Here is a 9,070-nt window from a genome sequence, read left to right as displayed (position 1 = left end):
TCCTAAAGCTATTGATAAAGTCGCCTTAGTTTTATTTTTAAAAATACTACAGTTATAGGAAAGTAGGCCTGCTTTTCCACACGCATCTCAGAAATTACTGGTGCAGATTGTTCTGAGATTTTGCATACCCATTTGTTTTTCATTGTCTTTCATATAATCATAAAAGCAACCTGCATGCTTGAGAAAGAAAATGCATCTATAAAGTACACTGGAGACCTAGAAATTAAGAGTCCCACCAATACAGAAATGTTGATGAAGTCTGGGTAGTGTGTGAATGGGAGACCACCACACAATCCAATCCCATGTATGCTGCCTACAGTTTTTCTGAAGAACAAAGGTGAGTATAAATAAATAAATGCAGCAGAATAGTCCTTGGGCTTGGTATCCAAAAGGTTTTGACAGAATTTTGCTGTTTCTCCACATGCATGGTTTGGTCACTAGTAAATAAGTGATTTTTTTGCACATGGGGTAAGGAGCACTATAGAGAAGACAAACTATGGATATTTATTTAGTTACTGAGATAGCTGTGCACAGCGTCTTCCTTATAGAGGTCCACTTTTGCCAAGACTGCTTTAATTGAGTTTTATTAATTTGCTTTCCCCCTTTTTTAAGGGGTGGTGGTGGAAACGCCTCCAATCTGGGAACATTCTTAAGCTCCTAGCCATTATTATTCTCATCAGTTCTGTGAATCTTTACAAGTTAAGCTTCCTTTTTCATTTATTACTGGGATGCAGGAGATTGCTCTTCTTTTCCCCCCAGCATTCAGCAGTTCCTCATTTAAAAGTGCTCTGTTGTATTTTAAACCACATACTTTATCCTAATGCAAAGGGCATTAAGTGATTAATTCTGGCATTTGTGTTTCACAGTTGGTTGGAGAGCTTATGTTTTGTACGCCTGCCACATTATCTAGGAAAATGCCTGGAAAAACAACATTCTGTTTTAGGCTACATGGTTTTGGAGTGCATAAGTTACCCATCCAAAGTTGCGTCTTTAGGGAACAAGGTTGTGTTAGCTTCTGGGTGCCAGCTCAGATGAAGCAAGAAGCTTTTATATTAGTTTCACCCCTACATTCTCTGACTAGCAGATGTGCCAGTTTTATCCTTGATCATTTTACAGCCCAGTTCTATGTCCCTCTAATTTCGCCACCACTGAGTAAGAGCTTGAACCTTCCCAAGATGGCTGGTATCATGCCTATGCAGATACACAACACAAGATGGCACCATCAGTGCAACTGCAAACAATCTCTTGTCTTGGCTACCAGACCCATTTTGTCCCTAGGCTGATGAGTGTAGGATTTCGAAGGGTGGGCAAAAGATATAACAAGCTGAGTGCGGTGGGATGGGAAGCAAGCTGTAGCAATACAGAGGAGGAGGAGGGAGAGAAAGAAAAGTCCAGTCATGGAGAAAGGGTGTGGGATTGAATATGAGTACAGTACTTGTGAAGGTTGGTTATTGCCATGAGCAATTGGGGCAGGGATGAATTCTCTCAACTCAAACCTGGGAAAAACTTAAAAAAGTCAAACAACAGAAAGCAAATACAGTAGTCTGAAAAAGGATCCCTTAGCCAAGCTTTCTCTGGATCTGGGGGAGAGGGGGGGGACACTAAAGATTAAGGAGTCCTCCTGGCCAGAGAGCACATGCAGAAAACAAATTTGCAGAAAACGAAAGGCAGAGAGACACTTTTGAAAGCGAGCAGCTAACAACAATAGGCCATCCTCTTCACTGGCATTCAAATCTGTCCTGCAGTCAATAAAACTAAAACAGTTTTATATGGGCAGAAGGGAATTGGGCCCCATGTGGTGAAATGGATTTTTCCACCTATATGTGAGGACTGTAAAATCAACACGTTTAATAGTACTGTATGCACTTGAGAAATGAAGTGTGATGGGTCCTTAAATGTTCAGTCACACTTTCTTTGCTACTGAGATGAGAATTTGACCCTCTTTGTTTTAAATATGTAAATAGGAAGTGAAAAATGCTTCCATTCCGGCAATTAAGCTCTGGAAGTAATTAGCGCAGGGGACGTGCTCCGGTTTCTTTTTAAAGGTGTACAAAGATTGTCAGTGGGTATGTGCTGCAGGTGTTTGTTTACCAACTTCTATGTGATCTATTATTTTCATTTGTAACTCAGTAAAAAATAAATCAGATTAAATCATTTCCCCTCTATAAGAGATTTGTATTTTAGTACTGTATAGGCTTCAAAAGGAAGGTGCTTATCTTTCATCCAGTGAATGTAGTCCTGTTGTGTTAACCAAAATTTTACCTACCTCTTAAAAGGAGAAACTTAACTGTTCATGTGTATGTGAAGAGGTATGTGTTCATATAACCACTAAAGGCAGGTTCACATCTGTACATCATGCGCACTAACACATGACCACCAAAGTGGTCTTTTTGCTTATTCTACTGCACATACACTCCACATGGACCCAGGGCTCCCTAGAGCAGATGTTGGTCAGGCCTACAACTCCCACTGTCTTTGATCTTTGGCCATGCTGGCTGGGGATGATGGGAGCTGGAGTCCAATGACCACAGGTTTGGCATCCCTGCCCTACAGTATGTGCACAGAGAGGGGAACAAGTACAACTCTTGCAAGTTTCAGGCAATATGCAGTTTACCAGTGTACATCCCATTTTCCATGTCAAGCAGCCACAAGAGTATTTTCAGACTAAGGAAATCATGCTCCAGTGCAGAGCATGATAAACATTTTGGGAGTCTACCAGGGGAAGGAGTTCCATAGCTTGGCAGACAGCAACAGGAAATGCCTCTGAGTGCCTTGACCTTGGGCAAGTCACTCTAGCCTTCTGGTCAGGCCTGCAGGCTTAAAGTGGGAAGGAGATATGCATGAAAGCCCTGCTGCTGCTCCACATCACACCACATTCACTTCAGACCTCCCTGTATTCCTTGCGAAGTTCTGAAGGGGATTCATAAATGCATTCAGGTGAATGTGTTTTGTCTCCTACCTGGGGTCAGGAGTTGCAAGTAACAGGGAGGATTCTAAACATAAGCATGCTTAGAAATCTCCAGACCTTCATGCTAAGCATAGGAATGCCTGAAGGGGAGCTGGTGAAGACCATAGTCAACCACAGCAACCGTTTTTATCTGAGTGCCATTTCAAGGTGTTGGGGGGGGTATTGGGACGAGACCCAAATTCCCCATGTGGCCTACCAACACATAGTCGTTGCTTGTCACCTCCAGGTGTCATTGAACTCCCCTTCCCACTTACTGAATTGAGAGAGGGCAAGGAGGGAGAGCAGAGCACAGTAGGGGGGAAAGGAGGCTCCTCACTGGAGGAAAGAGAAAGGCCAAAAGATAAAGAAGTGTTTCTCGAGGTCTCCCACTTAGCTTCTTCAAGGAGCATGCATGGTGGTGAGCAGGGAGAGGGTGGTAGCAGGGCAGAAATGATTGGGTGGGGAAACAACCCTCTTCATGGGTTTGATGCAGCCCATGAACTGAGTGTTCCAATTCCAGCGACTACAGACACGTGGTACTATCTGATTAGCTAGCTACGTAAAAATTAGTCCTAGAAAATATTAGAAAATCAGTGCAGACTGTGGAGTGTCTTGGTACAATGTGATCCTTCTTGCTCATCTCCATTTATAACGTTTTATTAATGTCCCAACACCTTAAAAATTCACTTAAACTTAAGGATCTAGATTCTAGAACTTAGGAGGGTGAGAATGACAGGTTTGGGATGGGGGCAGGAAATTACCTACATACAATGAAGTAGATAATATTTTATCAAAGATATTTTTCCAGCTGCCTGTCAGGCATATTCCATAGTATAAGCTTGTCTTTCCTACCTTCTTTGTTATCTGATCAGCCACACTTTTTTGTGTGAGTGCTGCCTATATAAAATATTACTCTTCTCTGTAATATCAAGAAAACTATGACAAGCATTTCACGGGATCTGCTTTTCTTCCTGGAAGACAGGCAGGCATTGCCTTCTGCAGTACAGAATTAGAATTTGCTGAGCTTTCTCTCTCCCTTACACTCTATCTTCTCCCACACCCCAGACAAAGAAAAGAATTTGCTGAGCCTGAATGTATGGGGCTGCATATATAAATTTTAATTTTTTTTAAAAAAAAACATTTCTCAAAGACCAATATAGATATTTTCATTGGATATCATAGTGGTTAGAAAAGAGTTGAAATATGTGAGTATATGAAGTTTTGATTGAAAACCTGTGCCTCTCAACACGTTGAATAAGGATAATATGATTATGTTTTCTCCCATCTGTTATAAGATATTTAGGACAGACAGTCTTGGGGTGTTTTCAGATGCTACACTTGCCCAGTGATAAGGCACCCACATAGCATAATAGGTGAATACAGATTACTGTTTACCATAATGTGATAACTTAGTGCAAAATTAAATATTACAAGGCACAAAGCTGCAGTTGGAAATGGCAGCCTGGTGTTCAGTCTCCCCTTCCATTATATGTAGTGCAACGAGGCCCTTTCCTGATTCCATTTTAGTGTGCTTCCCTGCTCACATTTCATATAGAATCATAGCTGGAAAGGACCGTGAGGATAAGCTAGTCCAACCCTTGCAATGCAGAACTCTTTCATCCAACGTGGGGCTTAAACACACGGCCCTGAGATTCTGAGTCTTATGATATATTACGGTATATATATCTTCTGCTCACAGCTGCTGCCTCACATTTCTTAATATTTAGATGCTAGTTATCTATCATACTGTAGCTGAAGAGGTAAATCTGTTTCCTTACATTCCCCCACTTCAATTCACAACTGGGGGATTCCATTATGGAATGCTCCCAAGTAAAGTGTATTGTACACAGAAATGCACCCTTCCATGGAGAATGCTAGAAGTGTTCAGTCAGGTGAGCCCCCACTTGCAACCTGAAGGGATACGGTTACAGGAACACAAACAATGGGTGGACTTAGGAAATATATACATACATGGTGCTTTTTTTCTGGGGGGGGGGACACAGGAGTATGCATACCCCTAAACATTTTGTGAATTTAAGTTTGGCCTCATTGAGGGGCAGTATTTCAATATGAGTAGGAAAATAAGAGTACTCCTAAACATTTTTCAGAAAAGAAGCACTACACACACACACACAGACACGAGAACAGGCTTAACTCACAGTGCTGTTTTAGGAGCAATATGGCCTATATGAACACAGAAAGTCCTTTTAAAAGTATTCCTAATACAGTTCTTAACAGGAGTGCCATTTCTGCAGAAATGCTGTACAAAATAACTCCTTATGGCAATACCTAGGTAAAGCATCACTTGTAACATGTTAGGATTTACAAGCTTTGTACTCTAAAGGTGCTCTCTGACATGCTGTTGGCAACCCACAGTAAAACAATCCAGGCTGACTCCTGACACATGCTTTCCTGAGCACATTAGCAATATAATCCAAGCACTCCTTTTGACACCTGCTCCCACCCTTCTGATGTGGATCAAGGAAAGCGCAAGACAGTAATGACCATGTTGAACTTCTCCCACCCATCCCCTGATGCTTGTCAACAGAAGGTCAAGAGATGCTTAGATTATATGAGGGAAATGCTCAAGGGAACACCCCACTGCTAACAAGATGTGTAAGAATGCGACAGCAACTGAAAGGCAAGAATCAAATTCCCACAGTTTCTTAGCCTAGACACCTTGGAGGGTTTAGAATCAGGTGTGTTCTTTACAATAAAGCATCCCAGAGACCTGAAATATACTAACCAGTGGATGACTAGCTTTGTAAAGGCCTCGGGACACACCTCCTTGTCTTCAGGGCTCTCTTCCAGATGCCCAGTCATTGCCTAAAAACACATCACAGTTCCAAGTAATACCCAGAAGCATTTCAGCTAAAAATCTGGTCCAATGGAAAATCTAATTCCACAACCGATTCTATATCTGAAATAAGATAAAATATATGAGCTAGAGCTTCCTAGAAAACTTCTTGTGGCACTTTAAAGACTAGCACAGTCTACTTCATTGGTTGCATGAAGTGTTATTCTGAGTTGCAGCTACAGATATACATGAGAGGGAGGGGACATTGTAAACAGTGAGTTTAGAAAGAAAGGAAATGCAGAATAGTACAGGCAGTGATCATTACCTCATTAACATTCACCAACCAACAGTAGTTGGTAAGCCAATTAATGCATGTAGTGTGCTAAAAATTGGTCCACATGTTATAGCACTGAATTGCCTGGTGTATCGTAATTCAAGGGTTTCACAGTGCGGATGCCCTATGAAATTACTTTCTTCAAGGATGGACATCTAAAGGTCATAGTGGACTGGGAGACTGAAATGTTTCCTCCACTGGCATCTCTGTATTACCAGATATGTGTCTCTCTCCCCCCCCCCCTTTTTTAGAAACTGTTCTGTTTGTCCTATGCAGTAGGACACCGTTGTCAGATTTTGCCAGTATCCGATTGTAAGTTGAACAGCTGCATCCATCTCAGGATTATTAGCCAAGCATAGCAACTCATGCAATCTTCCACTTATTCCAACATATACATAAGCCTGGTTTGCAAATATCCCTGGGCCATGGTTTATTTAACAATTCATGTGTAAACTACAAGTTGTCCTTAATTTTGAGAAAGCAGCTCATCCTAAGGCGGGCTTCACACATAACACATAAGCCATGGTTTGTCTAAACAAACCCACAAGTTAACCATGAGCTGTCTCATAGGCAATCAAACCATGACTTGTTTCTCCAAAGCATGATTTGTTTTCTGGCTGCTCTTCCCTCAAGCCTTTGGAGCTTGATTGAGTGTCTGGGGTGGGGTAGACAAACAAACCATGGGCTTGCACCTAACCCAGCCATAATTAAAGCAAACCATGGTTGCAGATTGTGCTTTGCTAATAGTAAACAAACATACTTAAATTGCTGAGCAGGGCTGGTACATAACACTAGTCCATAGTTTAATAAATCATGGTCTCATGCTTTATGTGAACAAGGCCAGAGAGACAGAACAAGAGCCACGCCCATTCCAACTAAACCACACTACCACTCCACTGACTAGGCCAGCAGTGGAGGGAGCAGGGCCAGACTATTTCCTGACAAGTCTCTTAAAAACATATTTTATATTATATACCACAGTAATATACTAAAAAGTTGTTTGTAGTTACAACACACACCCGGGTTCTATGGCACCAGCATTGCTCATGCAAATCAGCCCCCTTTCTCTCTTAAGCAAAGTCAGCCTTTCCAGACCACTGCAGTTCCTAGTCCCAGGTGTGTGCCTTTCCTGAACCAGCTTCCACCACATTGGCATAGTGTTACTCTTTCCAAAAGACCTCAGTCGCCTTACTACATACTCTTTTCCCTTTACAATATGCACAAACCATCTAGTCACTTGGTCACAATGCAGTCTGACTGTCCTAGCACCATCATTCAGAATTCTAATGTGTACCAAACTTTCTTTTCACAATCACAGTGCCTAAGGTTACTATGGTACGATCCCTTCCATAGGCTTGATAGGGCATCATAGTCCTGATTAAGCAACCCTACCTTTACTTTGCCACATTGGACAACAAACTGGAGCTCAGTTTCACAATCTCCATGATGGTTAAAACATATATCACAGAGTCCTAACAGGCCTTCTTTTGAAGAGCAGAAGGTCTAGCTGGTTTCTTCATCACTTACAATAATTCTCCATGACAATGTCACAACATATCCAGCCACCAGTAGACATTTGCTTGTTGTTAAATTGTATTTTAACTAGTTGTTTTATATTTGGTGTTAGCCGCTCTGAGCCCGGCCTTGGCTGGGGAGGGCAGAGTATAAATAAAATATTATTATTATTATTATTATTATTTATTATTATTATTATTATTATTATTATTATTATTATTATTATTACACTGCCAACAAATATTTTCTGGCCAGGGCATTTGACCTCCACAATTTGTATTTCACAACTCCCAGCAGCATTATGATGTACAGAGGCCAGTGAAAGAACTGTGAGTGGAGGGAGCCCTATTCATAACTGATTGAAAAATCCGGGACCAGCAGCGGCACAGTACCAGAAGTCGCTTCTAGGCAACTTCCGGACATGCGTAGAAGCGACTTCCGGTGCCCAATTTCCGGTGCCCATACATGGGCAAAGCAGCGCCAGAAACATGGCCGTCAGCAGGAGCTGCTTTCCAGGGGATTTACGGGATATAAATCCATTCAGGAGACCAGTGGGAAATGGTAAGAAAATACGGGGGTTTCCCGGGAAAAACGGGGTACTTGGCAGTTATGGCCCTATTTGCCATCATTTGGCCTCCTGTGGAAAACCAACTTAGCCTGCTGTGGCCTGGAACAAGTTATGTGGAGTGCTGCTGCTGGATTGCTGAACAGGGCACAACTGTGGCAGTCTGGAGCCACTCCAGCATACCTTTGTGCCTGACCCTTGGTCCTCCATATGTTGGTAAACCACAACTCCCATCAGAACTAGCAAGCATAGCAAATGACCAGGGATGATGGGAGTTGCAGTGCACCAACTTCCAGAGGACCAAGGGTTCCCCACACCTGCCCTGGAGTGAGAGACTAGGGTGAGGCCATCAGGTTCTTTGTTCTGAGATATTTTGGGATGACATGAGTTTCCTTCGGCCACAAGTGAGAGCCAGGAGGCTGAGAGGTGCTGGGTGGGGAGATATGTGAAAAGAGTAAGGGGTTACCATCTGTTATGGTTTATTAGTATTGTACTGGTTGACACTGCATTGATGGTTTTATTATCTATTTTTATAATACTGTATCTGCGATTTTAAAATTTGCTGTGCCCTGCTTAGAGATACTTTATATATTAAGTGGCACAGATATAGTCTAGGTGGGAGTATGTATCTTTTCTATATAAAGTCCATACACTATGGAGTTTTCTCATATTTGATTCCAGGGAGGAGATTATATAGTTGAAAAGTAGACTCTTGCCACAATAATTGCCAGTAGCACCCGTAGCTCATTTCAGATACATGTATTTTGGGCAAATTATCAAGCAATTCTGTTTCAATTCCCTGCAGCCACTGGACAAGTGACTAGAGGGTCAAAAAGGTTTCGAGCAAGCCACAGATCATTACTTAGACTTACCCTGTGGCAAATAATTACATGGGAGAAAGGAAATTGATTT

The sequence above is a fragment of the Zootoca vivipara genome, chromosome 1, assembly GCF_965207765.1.
Source record: "Zootoca vivipara chromosome 1, rZooViv2.hap1.1, whole genome shotgun sequence".
In the NCBI taxonomy this organism is placed as follows: Eukaryota; Metazoa; Chordata; class Lepidosauria; order Squamata; family Lacertidae; genus Zootoca; species Zootoca vivipara.
Note: the sequence above shows the minus strand (reverse complement) of the source record.